This window comes from Macrotis lagotis, chromosome 4 (assembly GCF_037893015.1).
Source record: "Macrotis lagotis isolate mMagLag1 chromosome 4, bilby.v1.9.chrom.fasta, whole genome shotgun sequence".
NCBI lineage: Eukaryota > Metazoa > Chordata > Mammalia > Peramelemorphia > Peramelidae > Macrotis > Macrotis lagotis.
In genome coordinates, this window is record NC_133661.1 from 152,280,551 (window position 1) to 152,299,563 (window position 19,013).

The 19,013-nt window shown below is 40.6% G+C and overlaps 1 protein-coding gene across 2 annotated transcripts in view; it reads left to right on the top strand.

Moving 5' to 3' along the window:
- Positions 1–19,013, top strand: part of ZNF609 (zinc finger protein 609) — a 241,562-nt gene continuing 222,549 nt past the window's right edge. The window contains exon 1 of one of the 2 annotated variants that reach the window (XM_074234383.1): positions 1–122. The gene's annotated coding sequence lies outside the window, so the exon portion shown is untranslated. The remainder of the gene's footprint in view (positions 123–19,013) is intronic. The other variant, XM_074234382.1, reaches the window with a different exon arrangement.

The window sequence follows — 19,013 nt, forward strand, 5'->3', positions numbered from 1 at the left end:
TGGGGTGGGGGAGGGGCTTCGGGCACGGATGGCGGCCTGGGGCCCGTAGCGGCGGCGGCGGCGGCTCCACGGCCGGGGGCCCCGGGTGGGCGGAGGTGGCGGCTCCCGGGACCGGCCGCGCGGTGAGTCCGGAGCTTTGTGTGGAGCCGGCGGGGTGGGGGTGGGGAGGGGGCGGCGCTGCGGGCCCGGGCCCGGCGGAGGGGGCGGCGGGGGTTGGAGCGGGGGGGGGGGGGGGGCGCGGCCGGGCGCGGGGCGGGGGCCGGCGCGGAGGTCGTTGCGCGGGGCGGGCGGGGAGCGGGCGCGGGCCCGCGGCCGGGAGCCGCCTCCGCCGGCGCTCGCGGCCCAGCCGCTCGGCTCCTTGTCTTCAAAATGGAGGGGCCCGGGCCGGGCGGCCCCGCGCCCCGGCCTGCTCGGGCCCGCGGGGCTTGTGCGCCGCGCCGCGCCGCGCTCCCCTCCCCCGGGGCCGCGAGGAGGAGGACACGCATCCGACCGGCTCATGCGTGCTGGGGAGGCAAGCAGCGGCAACGGCCCGCGGCTCGCAGCCCCTGGGCTGGCGCGGGGCGGAGCGCACAGCCCTCGGCGAAGGGCCCGGAGCCAGGCCCGGGCCGCCAAGATGGGGGGCGCGCGGGGCCGGCCCGGCCATGTGCCCCGCGGGCCCGCCGCAGCCCGCCGCCGTCCCCGCCCCGGCCCGCTTTGTCTGCAGGGAGGGAGCCCCGGCCTGGGCAGTGGCGAGGGGCCGAGGCCGGGCTGCCACACACAATGGTCGGGCGGGCAGCCCCGGGCCCGGAGACCCACCGGTGCCTCGCACCGCCTATTGTGTACACAGCGAAGGTCACCGGTTCAAGTCTTGTCTGAGAGCTTTGGATAGGCTCCATCTCCCAGGCTCCTCCGAGCCATTTTCTTCCCCTCCTAGACTGAGACTCAGCCATTGGAGGAAGCCAGACACTGAGCCTCTTCTTTTTCAGTGAGGAACAATGCAGAGCTCTTTGGCACACATTTTTCTGAAGAATAGGGGGTGCCAGTGTTGTTGTGCTTGCCTCCTCAGCTAGCTTGTCCTAAGATGGAACAGCAGCGTCTGAGAGTCTTCTGGAGGGAATTGGCTCCCCAAAAAGATAGCTAGCGTATCCACTTTAACTTCCAGTCCTGGGTTACAGCTCTTCCGACTTGACTGAGATGAGATCTGCAAGCTTTACGTTTTCAGTTGGTGTGTTGTAGAGGACCTGTGTTTACAGGCTTAAGTTACAGCTGAGGCCCAAGTACCTTCTTAGAAAAGGCTTTTAATAAGTAGTAGTAGGACAATTAAAAAAAAACAACCCACTGGCTTTTCCAGCCTGGGTATGTTTTGTGAGTATGAAACTTTCACCAAGGAGAGGCCACTTGAATTGCTTCCACCAAATTCCTACTTGGATGCTGCTTCATTTCATGGAGGTGACTTTGGTTTCTGTTGTCATAGACAATTGAGAAGCAGCCTGCTTCTTGAAGACTAGGCCAACTGTGAGAAAGCTTAAAGCGGGTCTTGATGGTGGGGGAGTGCAACTCTCAAAGGTCCTGTCTCACAGCAGCTTTGAGTATTAGATAAAGCATATTCCCAGAAGGTGGAACACTTCTCAACCCCTGGCAACTCAGAAAGATTATCTTAAGGAATGAAAGACAGGTTACCATCAGAAATCCTCAGTATTGAAATAAGAAGAGGAAGTGCTGGCTGAAGAAAATAAAGGCCTTTTTTCTTTTTTAATCAACAAAGGTTTTGAAGAGCATGAGCATGGGGATAAAAAGCATTTGCAATTTGGTTGCCATTAATGGAAGGGAGTGGGGAATCAAAGATGAGAAAAAACTTTGAGGATTAGATTGGTCCAAGTCCATAGGGATAGCATGGTGAGGAAGAAAGGTTCTATTTTTCTTGACTCAAAAAAACAACAAATCCCCAGGATATTCTTTTCTGATAGAAAAAGGTTTCCAATATATACAGTAAAGAAGATCTTGCCACTAAAAGAGATTGGAAAAATGTCTTGAGAAGAGGAGTGAGTTCTGATCCCTAGAAATAGTAGAAAACAAAATGAATCACTTGCAATTGTGTAATTATCTTGATTAGTGGTCTCAGGCTTGAATAGAAAATAGGAGCCATTCTTCTTGATATATAAGAAGCTGGCCACATAGTGATCTTACTTTAAAATGTAACATTGTCTATGGTTTGTTTTTACTTATTTTTAATTTTGACATCTTTGATCTAGACCATAGTTTGGTAAATGATATAGATTTGTCCATGATTTTCTTGTTCACCTCTTTTCTGAAGACCAAATCGTTATGACTTTCCATGTGGATAATAGGTCATAAATGTAGAACTGGAAGAGACTACAGGTTAACTTCTCCACCACCCTCATTTGACAGATGAGAAAATTGAAGCCCAGAGATAGTATTTGACTTTGCCCAAGCTCATGCCAGGTAGTAAATGGCAGTACAGTGATTTGAATTCAGATCCTTTGACTCCTTTCCACTGCCTCAATGTTGAATATTGATTTATATAGACAAGTTGCTAACAGAACTTAATTTAATAATATTATAAACGAACGGACCTTAGAGGTAGTCCAGTGTTACCCCCCATTCATTTTGCCGATGAGATGCTACATGAGTAGTATTAGAGTCAGGATTTGAATTTTGGTCTTTCTGAATTTCCAGATGTAGCTCATTTTGAAGATGTTTAGAATATGAAATGCCAGTGGACATTTTTTTCTAGTTTTCATGATTCCAGAGTTGTATCTCTTACATAGAATGTTTTAGTTTTATCTCTACTGTAAAGATGTTTCTGTTTCTCCAACACTTTAGGAAATTTGTACCTTTTCTGTTTCAGTAAAAAGTCTGTCCATCTGAATTAGCTGTGGAGGTTAGCATTTATTTTGTATGGGTAAATCGGTGCCTATGGACTTGGATATGTGGTTTTAGTGTACTTATTCTTTTCTTTTAGGTTTTTGCAAGGCATATGGGGTTAAGTGGCTTGCCCAAGGCCACACAGCTAGGTAATTATTAAGTGTCTGAGGTCAGATTTGAACTCAGGGACTCTTGACTCCAAGGGCTGTTGCTCTATCCACTGTGCCACCTAGCCGACCCTAGTGTACTTATTCTAGTATAGAATATTGATCATCCTGGTTTTAGAGTGGGCTTTCTGAAGTAGGCAGCTCATATTTTCAGCATCTGGATGGAATCTTGGGGGGAGGGGTGGAATAGAAGATGGCTTACTGATGGGTTTGCTAATTGCTGTGTCAGGCAGAGGTGCTATCTCTAATTTAGATGATTGGCTGGCACTGCTGCTTGAGTTCAGTCATACAATCTAGGGAAAAAAAAGAAAGTGTGGGTGTCCTAAAGAACTTCCTAGAACTCCTATTTGCTTCGGATTCACCTCTGCCTCCCTTGCCTAACAGCATTATGTTGCTATTTTTTCTTCAGTTGAGAGCTAGCCATTTGTTGCCTTCTTTGAAGGCAACTGATCATGCATAAGGATACTGCCAGGCAGAGCCCACTCTAGGAATATTGCCACCTTATGTTAGGTGACATGTTGTTTGTGGCTTTCCAACCAGTTTTCTTCCACTTGGCTCTTAAAAATGAGACTGTCAGTTCCCTACAAAAATACCAAGTGAACTATGAATATATTCAGTACAGTTTCCAGGAAAAAGTTGGTTAGAATGGAAATATGAGTTGCCTAGTAAATGGTTTGTAGGTGGTAAACCCAATAAAGGGCCATGAAGGACTATCTTCACCAGGGAACAGGTACCACCAAAGTACCTACCTCACTGGGCATGTGGAATTGGCAGCAGCTTTGTGGCTGAGGAGGGATTACTGGGCAGGTGGGGTAAAAGAATTATATGCCAGTGTGGCAAGAAAATGCTTGATCTCCTGTGTTTCAGAAGGCAAGCCCATATGTATGAAATTGTGTTTTCCTTCCCATTTCTCTGCATTATACTGGCATGTGTGTGAATAGAATGATGATGTAGTAAAAGAAAAAGGAGATTCTCAGGCCCCTGCGTTTCTAGGAGGTTGCTGAGTGACAAAGCTCAGGAGGTGTCCTAGAAGGCTCAGTTTGTGTCTCTATGTATCATGAATGTGAAGGAAATGGTGGTAATTTAGGGTTTCCAGTATTTGTTTACTAAAGGGAAATGGGAAGGGGAGAAACTGATGCTTTTATTCCTTGTGAAAGGAATTTAGTTCACTAGCTAGGTGTTAGGCAACCAAAATGTTTTTCCCTATTGCAGAAAGGCTAATATTTTTTTGGTAGTAGTCCTATTCTTGAAATGCTTTTTCTGAGGCATTTTTAAAACGCACATTTCTCTTTGTTTAAATGTCATTCCTTGTGAGACAAGTCTCTTGACCTAACCTATTTAATTCAGCATTCTACTGTCTGAAATTGAGGAGACAGGGAATAGAGGGTTTCTGAGGTTCCTTCTAGCTCTAAGCATATGATCCTCATGGTGATTGCAGCTCTTGAGATTTTTTTGTAGTTTTATTTTCAGTCTTTCTGAATGACACCTTTGTAAAACCTTGCCCTTTACCCTTTACTTAGGACTGCTTCATAAAGTCAAACAATCAATGGAGGGCTGGATGATCTGAAAGAGATGTCTTTATTAAATATTTTTAAAAAAAAATTTATTTTCTAATCTTTGTGGGAAGTTTTCTTTTCCCTATTTGAAGTATTATCACAAATCACCAGATTTTTCCTTGTGTATCATCATTTTTCTTAGTAAAATTAATAGGTATTTTAAGCTTCCCAGGTGTGTATTGTCAGTGCCAAAGAGCATATTGAAAGTAGAGTTGTCACAAGTTGTGCTTGGTGTTTGTTTACCCTTTTTGTTATGCCCTTCTAGAGAAGAAACTCTGTATAACTGTAACTTGTTTGTTGATGGAGGAAACACAGAAAAGCTTAATTGGGTGGAAACATCTGGCCTTCTATTGGACTTCCAAAATACCTCTTTCCCAAACCCTCCACACATACTGATTAGAGTCAGGACCCTAGCCTGTTTGTCAGCCCAAATGAGAGAGAGAGAGAGAGAGTGAGTGTGTGTGTGTGTCAGGCTCTTTCAGGTAAGAAAGATCATCGGGCCAACTCTGTGAGACCCCCTTTCCCCCCTCCCTCCCCTTCTCTGGGGCCTGGCCCCATGGGTTGCTATTGGGGTCATTGACAGGGCAGCCTGAGGCTTTGGTACTGTGCTGTCTGCTTAGGCTCTGCTGGTCTGCTGGATTATTCTAAATGGGAGCCTGGTGGGAACCAGTGTATGGCACTCACTGCTGGGAGAGACTAGGCTCCTTGTATTCACTAGATAAAGAAACTCCAGTTTTGTTTTTCTTCTCATTGATACCCAGCCATTGCCTTGAGCCACCATATCCTTTTCTGTAATTCTTGATAGTTTGCTTCCTCATGTTTTTCTCCCTTCCCCCCATCTCCCATTCTAGACTATACTAGCAACATGGAAACACTCATTACTGTAGCTATTATAGTGTTAGCCCAGATCCTCCACCTCCTTCCCTCTCCCCCACTTTGGTCTTCCCCCTCCTCTCACCAGCAGGAGTTGAACTGCAGTCTCTGGAGCACAGTCAGAGGAATGAATGAGCTTTCTATCTTGTCAAGGCAGACCTCCAGATCCCACAGGGCTGATTTTTCATGGCTTTCTTGCTGTTTGTACATAGATCAGAGTACTAGAAATTAGAGATGGCAAATACCTAGAAGGTCATATTTAGTCCATTGCTTCAGGATAAGTTAGGAACTTTTCTTTTGTTTCTGTTTGTTTGTCTTCTTTGTTAGAAACAACAATTTGTTATCCAGGGAGATTCTGACATGGCTTTCTTACCATTGGCTTTTCTAGTCTAGTCACTGAATCTGGCAGACTTTGCTCTTGAGTTTTGCTTTATATTCCAAATTGAATTTTCCTAACAGTTTTCTTTCTACTTTTGTCCATCTTGTTCTTTGAAAGTTTCTTTTTGGATTCATTCTGCCAACGATATGTTCCTTTGCAAGATATTCATGCTTATCCTCTTGTGCTATAAACACTATGCAGCATGTGGTAGGTAATTAAAAGAATTGGAAAATGTAGGTAGTTTTTAGGAAATGCTTGTGGGAACAAATGTTGCTTTTATCTCATTGGTGAGGGGACCTTTCCTATCCCTGTCCTTTGTTCATCTCTGTGTGGGGAGATTTTTTTTTTTTGCATGGTTCATTTACTGTTTGCATAAAAGATCATCTGACCAGACATTTTCTTTTTATTGCTCTGACCCTTTGGATCTAGTGGTATGATAAAACCACTAGATTAAGATTTGGAAGATCTAGTCATCATTCTTCAACTCACTAGCAATGTGAACTCAGACAACTCAACCTACCTTGGGTCTCAACTTTCTTTATCCAAGGGTTGTTTGTTCTAGATCCCTTAAGATCTCTTCCAGCCTTAATAGTCTGTCATTTAAAGCTTGGATGGGGATTTAGTTATTTATGGGGAGCAGATGTTGGGGTGAAAGTGTTGAAGCAAAAATAAGTAGGCATGATCGGTCTTTATACTCTACTGCTAGACCTGTTGGAGGGAGCACCTTATGCTCTGCTTTTGCCATAGGGCACTGCCTTTTAGTATTGGGCGCATTAGCAATTCTTTCTAGATGAATTATAGATACAGTAATTTATTGACTATATTCATACAGATGATTTTTTCTGATTCTTCTTGGTCTAGCTCAGATCCCCAGTGACCTAAGAAAGGTAAACAGAGCTCATGCTACATCATGATGAAATAGAAAGGGCACTTAAATTAGCAACACCTGGGGTATTCAAATCTTTGTGCTGATATTTAATAGCTGTTGCATCATTAACTCTCTGAGATCTCAAAAGAGGCAGGTGGTACAGTGACAATCTAGAGATTTGATCTTGGAGTCAGAATTGGATTCAAGTCCTGCTTCAGACATACTTGTGGCATAGTTGTGGGCAAGTCCTTTTACTTCTTAGTCTATTTTTAGACCTTGGAGAAGTTGCTGGTCTGTGCTAGTGGAGGGGGTCCTGTTCTGATAAAATCACAAGTCAGAATGGGGGAAGAACAAAATCCAATGATGATCCATATCTCTCAGGATTGTTGTGAGGACACTGATAGTATTTAAAGTCTTACATAAATGAATTATTATTAATGAAAGTCTGAGGGAAGGAAATTATACCTGGAAGAATTTGTTCCATGATCTGTGCAGGTTTTCTTGCTTAGCTTTGGTATTCAGGTCCAAGGCCTTTGAGTCACTTTGATTTGGATTCTTTGAGCCTGGAGGGACCATCTCAGATTCTGTGGGGGGTGGTGAGCAGACCTCCATTTTTGTGCACTTACTAGAAAGCTTGCTTTGAATTGACTCTTTTGAATGACTAAAGTCTGTCCAGAAAATTTTAGTTGGTGAATGTTTTTGCCCTTTTAATGTTAAGAATACTAAACAAATTTGATAGCAGATCCTTTTAGTGAAATTCCCTCTTGAAGAGCACAGTGAAGATAGGAATCCTGTTGGGTAACTGCAAGAATTTGCAGGTTCACAGGAATTCTGGGAGACTTCCCAGCAAGATTTCATAGCCAGGTTGGTAATTCCCCTGGTTAGAATTTTTGTTGGAGATGCCAAATTAATACTGGGATTTGGGGCTTCCAATAATAACCATTTGTTGGCTGTTTAAAGAATTTTTTTCCCTGTTTGTACAAAGATCTTGTGGTTGATTTGCTTCAGTATTGTGGTAATATTATAATACCTTGTATTGAAATAGCCCCTTAAAACATTCATCATATGTTATTGAAATGGTGTATGTTTGTGTCTGTAATTCCTGATTATAATGGATCCACAGAACAGAGATATTGGGCTTTTTTTTTTTTTAACCTGCTGTATTGGGTTTTGCTGTTATCTGCTAGATTAGTTAGGACTAGATTAGGAAAGCGTAGGCAGAACAATGAGCAAACTCAGACTTAAGGAAAAGGCTTCTTTTATTATGGACTTTCAGAAAGATTTGAATCAGGAATATGAGTAGTTTGGAAAGATTGGTGGAAAACCTCCTGTGGCAAGTCTGAGATAGGGGAATTGGAAAGTGGGCCAGGCTGCTTGCAGCAGCCCTTGGGGACATGAGGCCACACCTTTAACTCTTCATTTTGATTTTCATATAACCAGGTTGTTTGGCCATATTGCATGCTGGGACCTGTAGTTCTTCAGGCATTATACCTCCATGTTAAAGGCAGGTTTAGAATGTTTTGTTCTCTATTGTGTTTGCAAAAGTATGCTCTATTAAAAACTCTTTGTATATATTAACATGATTTCCTTAGTGGGAATGCTGACTCGAAGGAAATTTCACTCATAGGTGTTGAAGTGTGTATCTATATATCCTTGAATCTTGGTTACAAACTAGAGACTTGGTATGTTCATTGTCTTTGTTTGGTTTGGTTTTAGAATCAATACTTTGAGCATGCTGGTCTAAGAGTAGTAGTTGCAGGAAAATTGGAAGAAAAAAAGGCAAAATGACTTCAGTTTTGGTCTTTCCTAATTTTCATTAGTGTAAGTATTTTATTTCCTGAGAAAGGGGCAGGAAGGATTCTTTGTGAAAGTTTCTTAATGTCATTTTATTCTAATGCACATTTGTATTATATATAATGAACTAAAATTCAGGCTGTGGGGGCTTTGGAAGATTTTCAGGTTTAAGGAATGGGTCTTTTTTTTAGAGTTGAAACTACTGCTGTTTATTGGTAGTAGGGTGTAGGCTGTTCAAAGGCTGGGGAGGGAGGAAGGCTGTTGGTGTCAGCATTTTGCTTAGGACCTTTTAAAAAAAAAAGTTCATAATAACTCACTTAGTAATGATATAGGTAATGTTGAGCCTTTCCATGGGTTGATATTTATCTGTGATCCATTTGCTTCCTGAAAGTAGAGGTCCCTTGTTGTCTCAGGAGGAACTTCCCTGAAGGATCCTGGCACTCAATACTTACTCTTTCAGTTTTATTGATGTAAAGAGGTAGTCTCAGGTTAATACCGAAGAGTTCAGCAGCATGGGAGGAAATAGCTTTTGGTGTGTGTTCCCTGTGCTGCTTCTCTGGCTGGCATTCCTGGAAGTTAATCAGGGTGAAAATTGCAGTCAGTCATGTCTGGGAGGCACCAGAGGCTGACCCTGAGGCTCAGTAACCCAGCTTCCAGCTGAGCAGGACTTTTCCCTAATACTACCTAGGTGTTAGTTGCTTATGGGTATTGTATGATTTGGGTCTCTAAGGAGTTTTTCTTCTCAAAGGCTTATGGGAAAAGCCCTAGCTCTATGATAGACCCAGCTTCTGTTTTTCTCTCCCTTCTGGTACAATTCCTTAGGGTAGAAGGATTTTTTTGCATGCCCTGTTTAAATATAAATTCAAGGGGTGTGCCTAGCTCACCAACTGAAAAAGTGAACTTTCAGGTTTGTTTCTGGTGCTTTGGCTTCTTTCCATCACATAGCTGTGGTTTTAGAAGACCTAGTACTTAATTCAGCAGTGTAAAGATGAAGATGTCTGAAGTCTGTTACACTTAATGGAGAACTCTTCCTCAGTTTGACTTGCTGCAGTTGCTCTTTTAAATTTCCTGCTTGTTTGCTGCTCTGTCTATCCATTCCTTAACCCTTCTAATTTTTGATAAATCTCTCCTTCACTATTGCCAAGCTAGCTAGCTGAGAACTGGGACTTAGGCTAGACTTTATAGCTACCCTGGAGCTAACTACTCTAGTTAATATTCATGAAGTGTAGTCTACAGTATCCATCTTTTTGTTTAGTTGGGTGAAGTCTGGGGACTGCTTAGCTCTGCCCAGCCAGCTGAAGTTTCTGCTATTTGCAGTGGCTGAGGTAGTGTTAGAATTTGTAGACTGCATTTTAGTTAACATCAACTTGAGTGCTTCTAGTGAAACCTTCCTCAGAAATTTAAATCTTTTTAGTATTTTGTCTTTGATTGGTTCTGATACGTTCTAGCCTAGAGATCAATGGTAAGAAAACCTAGCATTTTAAGTGGATATGCTTTCTCCTATCTCACTTTACCTTTTTTTATAAACACTTTTGTCATACATCTTATATATTCTTAATATCTTTTTTAGTGAGACAAGTAAATTCTGATATTAGACTTTAAACTTTAAAGCTAAAAACTATTACTTCAAGCATGGTCTTAAATAAATACATATATTTGTATGTATTTATTTAAGATCTCTTCCAGCTTTGATTCTGTGATCTGGTGAAATTTGTAAAGTTAGAGAAGATGCTTGAGGAGCCAGTTTAAATTGAATTATGAGCTGTTGCTCTTTTGAGAGTGAGTTCTTTTCATCTACCTGCTTTGTAAGGAGGAAAAAGTAATTGAAGCTATAGTGTTTTAGTTTGTTTTTTGGTGGCATCTGTTCCAAGTTCGGGGAGAACTCTTAAGTGGTCTGTGCCTTAACCAACAAGCTTTGTCCTGTTGATCTTTATGCTTATTAAAGCCAGAAGAGACTTTAAGGGCCATCTGAGACTAATTCCTTTATTTGACACTTGAGAAGGTATTAACAGAGCTTGTCTAGGGTCACATGACTAACACCTGGTAAGAGACTGTATGGCTTAGTAGGGAGAGCACTGGGTTTGGATCCTGACTATCAGGTCAAGACAAGTCATTTCAGATCTCTGTCCCTCAGTAGCATTAAAATAAGACATTTGATCATATCAGAGTTTCTTTAAATCTAGGGGTTGTGACCTTGACTTTTAAGGTTTTTTATAATTGTATTTCAATATAATTTGTTCCCTTTGCAATCCTAGGTATTTTATTCTTTTTAAAACAACATTCTGGGAAAGGATCCTTTGCTTTCAACCAGACTGCCAGGGGGAAATCCATTACACTTAAAAAGATTAGGAAATCTGTATGCTTTCTGGCTACGAAATTCCTTTCTAACTTATTTCTATGATTCTTGGTAAGTGACAAAACCAGAATTTGGGCTCAGATTCTTTTATTCCAAATCCAGTACTCTTTTCATAGTACTACTTAATTTTGCCACCCCAAGTGCATAAGCATGATAGGTACTCAGCTTTTTAAAAAATGAAATTGAATATCTTTTAATATCGTGATAAAGTGGTATTTGAAGCAGAGCTTTTTCCTTAGATTTATTCCTTTTGACTTTTGAGGCAAGGACAATTTGAGAGGTGCAACTTTTTTATTTTATTTTATTTTTATTTTATTTTTTTATTTTTTGTAAGGCAAATGGGGTTAAGTGGCTTGCCTAAGGCCGCACAGCTAGGTAATTATTAAGTGTCTGAGACTGGATTTGAACCCAGGTACTCCTGACTCCAGGGCCAGTGCTCTATCCACTATGCCACCTAGCCACCCCTGAGAGGTGCAACTTTTAACAGTGCTAAGATCAACATATGTAGATAGTGGCAGAATCATAAATGCAATTCAAGTATTCTAGGAATAAATCCATCATGTAAGTCTTACCAGTGTGATAGTGTGTGACAGTCCTGAGTTGCTTCACTTGCCCAATTTTAATTTTTTTTTTATGGATGAAAAAAAATTTCCATTAAACTTCTTATTTATTTATTTTGTTTATATTATTACAATAATCTTGTTGTGAGAGTAAACATAAACCCTCTCCCCCCCACAGTCTTCCCTCTCTTCTGTCACCTATTCTTCCCTTCCCTCCCCCTATTATTCCTTATCCAATCCCTTTCTTATTTTTCTCTAGGGAAGATAGTTTTCTATACCCTATTAAGTGTGTATGTTATTTCCTCTCTTGAGCCATTTCTGATGAGAATGAAGGCTCACTCATTCCCCTTCATCTTCCCCCATTCCACTCCATTGGAAAAGCTTTTTTCTTGACTCTTATGTGAATTATCTTAGCCCCTTCTTCCTCTCCTTTCTCTTCCTCCCAGTACTTTCCTTTATCTCCCATTGACTCCATCTTTTACTGTATTATACCATTATATTCAGCTCCCTCCTGTGCCTTGTCTATGGACATGCTCCTTCTAACTGCTCTTATTATAAATGAGAAAGTTCATATGAGTTATCAGTATCTTCTTCCCATGCAGGAACACAGACAGTTCAACATCTTTAAGTTCCTCTTAGTTAGTCCTTCTCATCTACCCCCTCTATGGTTCACCTGAGTCCTGAACTTGGAGATCAAACTTTCTGTTCAGCTCTGGTTCTTTCAGTAGGAGAGTTTGAAAGTCCCCTGTTTCATTGAAAGTCCATCTTTTCCCCTGAAAGAGAATGTTCAGTTTTGCTGGGTAGTTGATTCTGAGTTGTAAACCAAGATCCTTTGCCTTCTGGAATATCATATTCCAGTTCCTATGAGCCCTTAATGTAGATGCTTCCGGATCTTGTGTAATCCTGACCATAGAGTCATGTCAGTTGAATTGTTTGTTTCTGGCAGCTTTTAGTATTTTCTCTTTGACTTGGGAGTTTTGGAATTTGGTTATAATATTCCTGGAAGTTTTTTTCTTTTGGGATCTCAGGAGGTGATTGATGAATTTCCTCAATTTCTACTTTATCCTCTGCTTCTAGGATCTCAGGGCAATTTTGCTGAATTATTTCCTTGAAAAATGAAATTTAGGCTCTTTTTTGGGTAGCCCAATAATTTTTAAATTATCTCTCTTGGATCTGTTTTTGAGATCAGTTTTTTCCAATGAAATATTTCACATTTTCTTCTAATTTTGGGGGTATTTTGGAATAAATTTTATTTCTTCCTGATTTCTTGCAGAGTCATCAGCTTCCTTTATTTCATTCTGCATTTGAAGGAGTTATTTTCTTCAGAGAACTTTTTTTTTATCTCCTTTTCCAGCTGGTCAAATCTGTTTTTAAGGCATTCTTCTCCTTATTTTCCTTTTTTGTGTTGCTTTTTTCCATTTGGTCTAAATTGGTTTTTAACATCTTATTTTCCTCAGTATATTTTTTTTGTTATTTCTTTCACCAAGCTGCTGATTTAGTTTTCATGATTTATCTGAATTACTTTTGTTTCTCCTCCTAATTTTTCCTCTTACCTCTCTTAATTAAAGCCTTTTTTTTTTTGAGCTCATCCACAGCTGAGCTCAATTTCTGTTTCTTTTGGAGGTTTTGGTTACAGAAGCTTCAATTTTGTCATCTTCTGAATCTTCCATGTGTCCAAAGTAATTTTCTATGATCAGGTTCTTCTTTTTCTTTTGTTTGCTCATTTCCTCAGCCTATGACTGATTTATTGCACTTCGAAGGCTTTGTGGGGTTTTTGGGACACTCCACAGGGGCCTTAATTCCTCGAAGGTCTTATGAAAGGCTCTGTCTGCTCTCTCATCTGTGCTCTGGTCTGGATGACCACAGGTGCTCCCTCTGCCACGGAGCTGTGAGGATGGTCCTTGCTTGGCTGTAGTGGTATGAGGACCCAGACTGTAACCTGGATCTCAGTGTGGCCGAATAGCTAAGTCCTGACCCAGGGAGAGTAGAGAGACCTCTGTAGTCTCCCCCCAACCCCCTTATTGTCCATGGGCTGCACACTGCAGGTGTAGGCTGTCTTCCCCAATTCCTGCTGCAGTTTCTTACTGCACAGCTCCTTTGAGACCTGCACTTGCTCTGCACTGAAATGTGGTGGGGCAGAGTTCTCTCACTACCCCTTCAAGTTGTTCCCAGTGATTCCTGGGTCAGGAGGTCTGGAAACCACCCCCTCTGCCCACTGACCCAGGGCCCTCAGGGATCTAGGCACCTGGTGCAGTGGCTTTTTTTAAACCTTGGTCCTGGTGAAACAGACCTTTCTTGTGGAACTTCTGAGTTGTCTTGGACTGGGAAATTGTATCACTCAGTCTTTCTGTGGGTTCTGCCCCTCTAAATTTTGGCTAGTCATAATTTGACTGCTTTTGGAGTTTTGGGGGGGAATAAGTTTCCAGGAATTCCTGCTTTCATGACCATCATCTGGGCTGGGCGCCCCCCCCTTCTAATTTTTTCAGGATTTATTTTCTTCAACTAACTTTGGTGTCTCCTTTTCCATTTGGCCAATTCTATTTTTAAAGGTATTGGTTTCTACAGTCAATTTTAGTGCTTCCTTTTCCAAACCCTTGACTTTTTTTCATAATGTGTAACTCTAATTTCTTTTTTTCCAATTTTTCCTCTCTCTCTCTCTTTCTTGTACTTGATTTTTAAAATCCTTTTTTGAGTTCTTCCAAGAGAACTTTTTTGAAAATTTCATAATGCCCTTCAAGGCTTCATATAAAGCAATTTGCCAGTGCTATTCTTCTAAGATCATGTTTTGATCTTCCCTCTCACCATAATAGATTTCTATGGTTAGGATCCTTTTTATTTTTATTTTTATTTTTTTAATTTCTCTCATTTTAAGTTGAGCTCTGCTCCTGGGATATACAGGACACAGTCCCGAGCTTATTGTTCTGTGGGCTGGCCACTGGTCACTAGGACCTCAAGTGCTGGCAACTTGCTCCCTGAGTTTAGGGCAGCCCTGACCCAGACCTACCTGTTGAGCTGGTGTTCTAGGATATGTAATATGCCTTCTGTGCTGGGACTGGGCACTGCTGACCTTCTGTACCACTGGCTTGACCCAGGACCCAGGGACCTGCATTAACTGATCTGTGCTGTGGTTACAAGTCTTCCCCTGGCTTCTTTACTCCAGGCTGCATTCCCTTTTTTACAAAAATGAGACAGACCCTTTTCTCAAGTCCCTCCAACATATCTTGAACTGGTTTCATTCTGCCTTTTTTTGTGAGTTCTTTCACTCCAGAGTGTGTTTCAAGGCAACATTTAAAGTTGTTTCAGAGAGAAACCGGGAAAAGCGTTTAGAATTTCCCAACTTTTTTCCACCATTTTTTAAAAATTTAATTTTATTATTCAGACTACAAATGCAAATTCAGCATTCAATGTTTTCTAAGATTTTGAATTCCACATTTTTCTCTCTCCTTTCCCACATCTCTCCCCCTTGATAGTGAGGAATCTGATAAAGGTTATACATGTATAACTATATTAAACATATTCCCATATTAATATTATATTAGAACAAAGTGGAACAAAAAGCCATGAGATGGTTAAAAAAAACATAAAGCATAAAAAAATTTAAAATAGAAAATAACATCCTTTGGTCAGCATTCAGACTGCATAGTTCTTTCTCTGGATGTGCATGGTATTTTTCATCACAAGAATTGTCTTTGTTGTACTGCTGAGGAGAGCTAAGTACATCATATTTGATCATCACACAATGTTGCTGTTAATGTGTACAATATTCTCGTGCTTCTGCTCACTTCTCTCAGAATCAGTCCATGTAAGTCTTTCTAGGCTCATGATTTCATGTAGAACAATAGTACTCAACATTAATATGCCATAACTTATTCAGCTATTCCCTGATTGATGGGCATCCCTACAATTTTCAATTTTTTGACACCCTGAAGGAAGAAAGCTGCTTATAAATTTTTTGTACATGTGGGTCTTTTCCCCTTTTTTATGACCTCTTTGGGATACAGACTTAGTGGTAATATTGCTGGATCAAAGGGTTAGCACAGTTTTATTGCCCTTTGGGCATAGTTCCAAATTGCTCTTTGGAATGATTAGATCTAACATCATCTTCTGTGGTGCTTCAGTAGACCTCTTCTTTCAGGAAATTTCTGTGCAATCTCTTCTATCTAGCCCTATTTTTCAAACTATTGCCCTCTAGAACATCATGACCAGTCTTTCCATTACCCTGGCAGCCAAAGAACCTGACTGCCTGAACTTCCCTGCTGACAGGTATACCCAAATTTCTTAAAGGTGAGAGATGTCTAAGGATAGGCCTGAGAAAAAAGAGGGCTCTTTTCTAGTGTTGGAGAAAGTAGTTAAGTTCAGGCACATTCCCCCAAATAGCATGTGATATAGTTTGTACCTTAGCATGTGGATCTCCATTTATTCCCCTCTAGGGAAGGTTGTTTTTTACTGGAGGGATTTCTTAAGGTTTTAGTGAGCTTTTCTCCATTTTTTTTTTTTTTGGCAAGGCAATGGGGTTAAGTGACTTGCCCAAGGCCACACAGCTAGGTAATTACTAAACATCTGAGGCTGGATTTGAACTCAGGTACTCCTGACTCCAGGGCCGGTGCTCTTTCCACTTCGCCACCTAGCTGCCCTCCATTTTTTCTTAGTAATAACTTTAGTTTTCACTTCTGACAGTGCTAAATGAAGATGCTAGGTTTGTGTGGGGGAAAGAAGGGAATAGATACTAGGCCATGAAAGTTTCCTTAATTTGCTCCTATAGCACTGGCTAAAAGATATTCTTTACAGATGTGGAAAAAGAGGTTAAAAGCCTCCCAATTAACATAGGGTAGATGGTTTAGAGTTGAAATTTGAACTGTCTTCCAACTCTGTGTTAGTAACTTTGATCACTGTACTACAGAATCAGCACCAGGACCAATCTGACTGGAAGCTAGAGAACACAAAGGAGAGTTTTGTATAAGCCTGGTCTTAAAAAGTCTAACAGAGGACTTTGTGTTTTATCTTCAAGTCAGTAGGAACTGCTAGAGCTCTTTAAACAAGGAGAACATGTGAATGTCACTTTGCAGCTGTGTAAAAATCCTATCCTAAGAATGAAGGGACTTGAGGTGTAGGGGGACCAATTAGGACACTATTACAGTAATCCATGTGAGAAAGGCAAGGTGGTGGTTGTGAGAGAGATGTTTTAGAAGTAGAAACAATAATTTGGCAACTGATTGCCTGGGAGGGGAATGTAGGAGAATAAAGAGTTAAGGATAATTGCAAGGATTCAAACTTGGTATCTAAAAGGATAGTGGTGACCTTCACAGAAATAGATTTCTGTAGGAAGAAAGGAAGGTCTGAGGAGGAAGAAGAGTTCTGTTATGAACATGTTGAGTTTGAGTTGCCTTTCCAATTCAGAATGTCTTATAAAGCAATAAATGATTTTGGGACTTGAGCTCAAAATAAGATCTAGAGATCTTTCATAGAGATACTGAATCAAGGGTGAAGAGGTTAGGATGTAAGAAAGTAGAGAAAAAAAGAAGGAAGACCCTGGACAGAGCCTTGGGAACACACTAAAAGAGAAAGAATGAAAATTATCATCCGTTGAAAGAAAGCTACACATGGAGATACATGTAGGAAAAGAAGAGAAAAATGTCACAAAAAACATGGAAGAGTATCCAGGCATGGCAGGAAGGTGGTTGACTGTATTAAATAAAAGTCAGGAAGATTGGAGGACTAAAAAGATACCTTTTATTTAAGAGATTATTCCTAACCTTGGAGACAACAACTTCAATTGAGTTTGTTTTTGTTTTTTGCAAGGCAAATGGGGTTAAGTAGCTTGCCCAAGGCCACACAGCTAGGTAATTATTAAGTGTCTGAGACCGGATTTGAACTCAGCTACTCCTGACTCCAGGTGCTTTATCTACTGTGCCACCTAGCCGCCCCTCAGTTGAGTTTTTTAAATTTATTTTAGGTTAAATGACTTGCCTACACTCACACAGCTAGGCAATTAAGTGCCATATTTGAACTCAGGTCCTCCTGACTTCATGGCAGGTCCTCTATCAGCTGTGCCACCTAGCTGCCCCAAGTTGAGTTATGAGATCAGAAACCAGAATACAAGAGGTTGAAAAATAAGTGAGAAGAGAGCAAAAGACATGAGACAAGGAGTATAGTTTTATTTTTTTATTTTTTTGGATTTTGCAAGGCAGTGGGGTTAAGTGGCTTGCCTAAGGCCACACAGCTAGGTAATTATTAAATGTCTGAGGCCGAATTTGAACTCGGGTACTCCTGACTCCAAGACCGGTGCTCTATCCACTGTGCCACCTAGCCGTTCCAGGAGTTATAGTATAAAAAAAAAAGATTGTGAAATGGAGACAAGAGACAGAAAGATATTGTGAGGGGATAGTAGGTTGAAGTAAAAGCTTTTTAAGTCCTGGTTATGATTTTGCATGGCAAAGAAGAGTTTACTCTAAACCTGCCTTCTGGGAGCTTCCCATGCAAAGGAATCCCTTCTTAATTATCCTGTATGGTACAATTTTTAGTTCCTTGAATGTAGAGATTGTATTTTGTTTTATCTTTGCTGAGGACATCGCACACAGTTGCAATTAAATGCTGATTGAGTTGAATGGAATATCTCTAATCTACCAAGACTTCCCTGCATTAAAAGATACACAAAAAAACTTACATGATTTCTTCCCTGGCTTCAATCTATTACTCCCTCCTTTTTTCTTCCCCGCCAATTTTCTACAGAAAAATTCATTCTCTTGCATCCAGTTTCTGACAGTTGTTTAATTTATTAACACTTTATAGTGACTTTCCTTTTTCACCTGACTATAGAAATTGCTTTTCAAGATTACAAAGATCTCTTTTCAGATAACACACATTTTTTATGAATATGAAGATTATATATATGTGAAGAAATATAATAAACAATAATATATAATGAACTCAATATATGTGGGATATATGAATATATAACATAATATTCCATATATGGAATATATATAATTTTGTACTTATGAAATGTAAATCATAGACTCAAATCAAATTAATAACATAATTTAATATATAATGTAAACATAGAAAAACAGAAGATAAATATGAATATAAAAGTTATTCTATGTGAATAACTCCTCAACTTTTTATTCAATGCTCTTTCCTCTCTCCTCTGATGATCTCTATATTCACATTTACAAATGCTTACTATCTGTCTTCTATTGAATGTCCCACCAGAATTTTTAGCTCAAAATGTTCAGTAGTGAACTCATGGTTCTTTTTTCCCCCAAAACATTTTTTTCTTACATCCCTTTTCCTGTTAATTAATGGCACCACCATTTTCCACTTTGCTCTTTGGAAACTTCGATTCCTTTTATTCTTTTTTTCCCCATTCTTTGCACATCTGATTACTGTGGAGACTGACTTAGGTATCTCCTTCAGTTGCTACAATCCTAGTTTAGGCCCTCATTACTTCTTGCCTGGATTACTGTAGCAGCTTTCTAACTGCTGGCTCTCTAGTCTCTCTCTACTCCAGTTCATACTACACACTATTATAGTCTCCTGGATAAATTTCATTACTTAAAGACTTTCATTGACTTAGCATCGCTTAAAATTAGCCA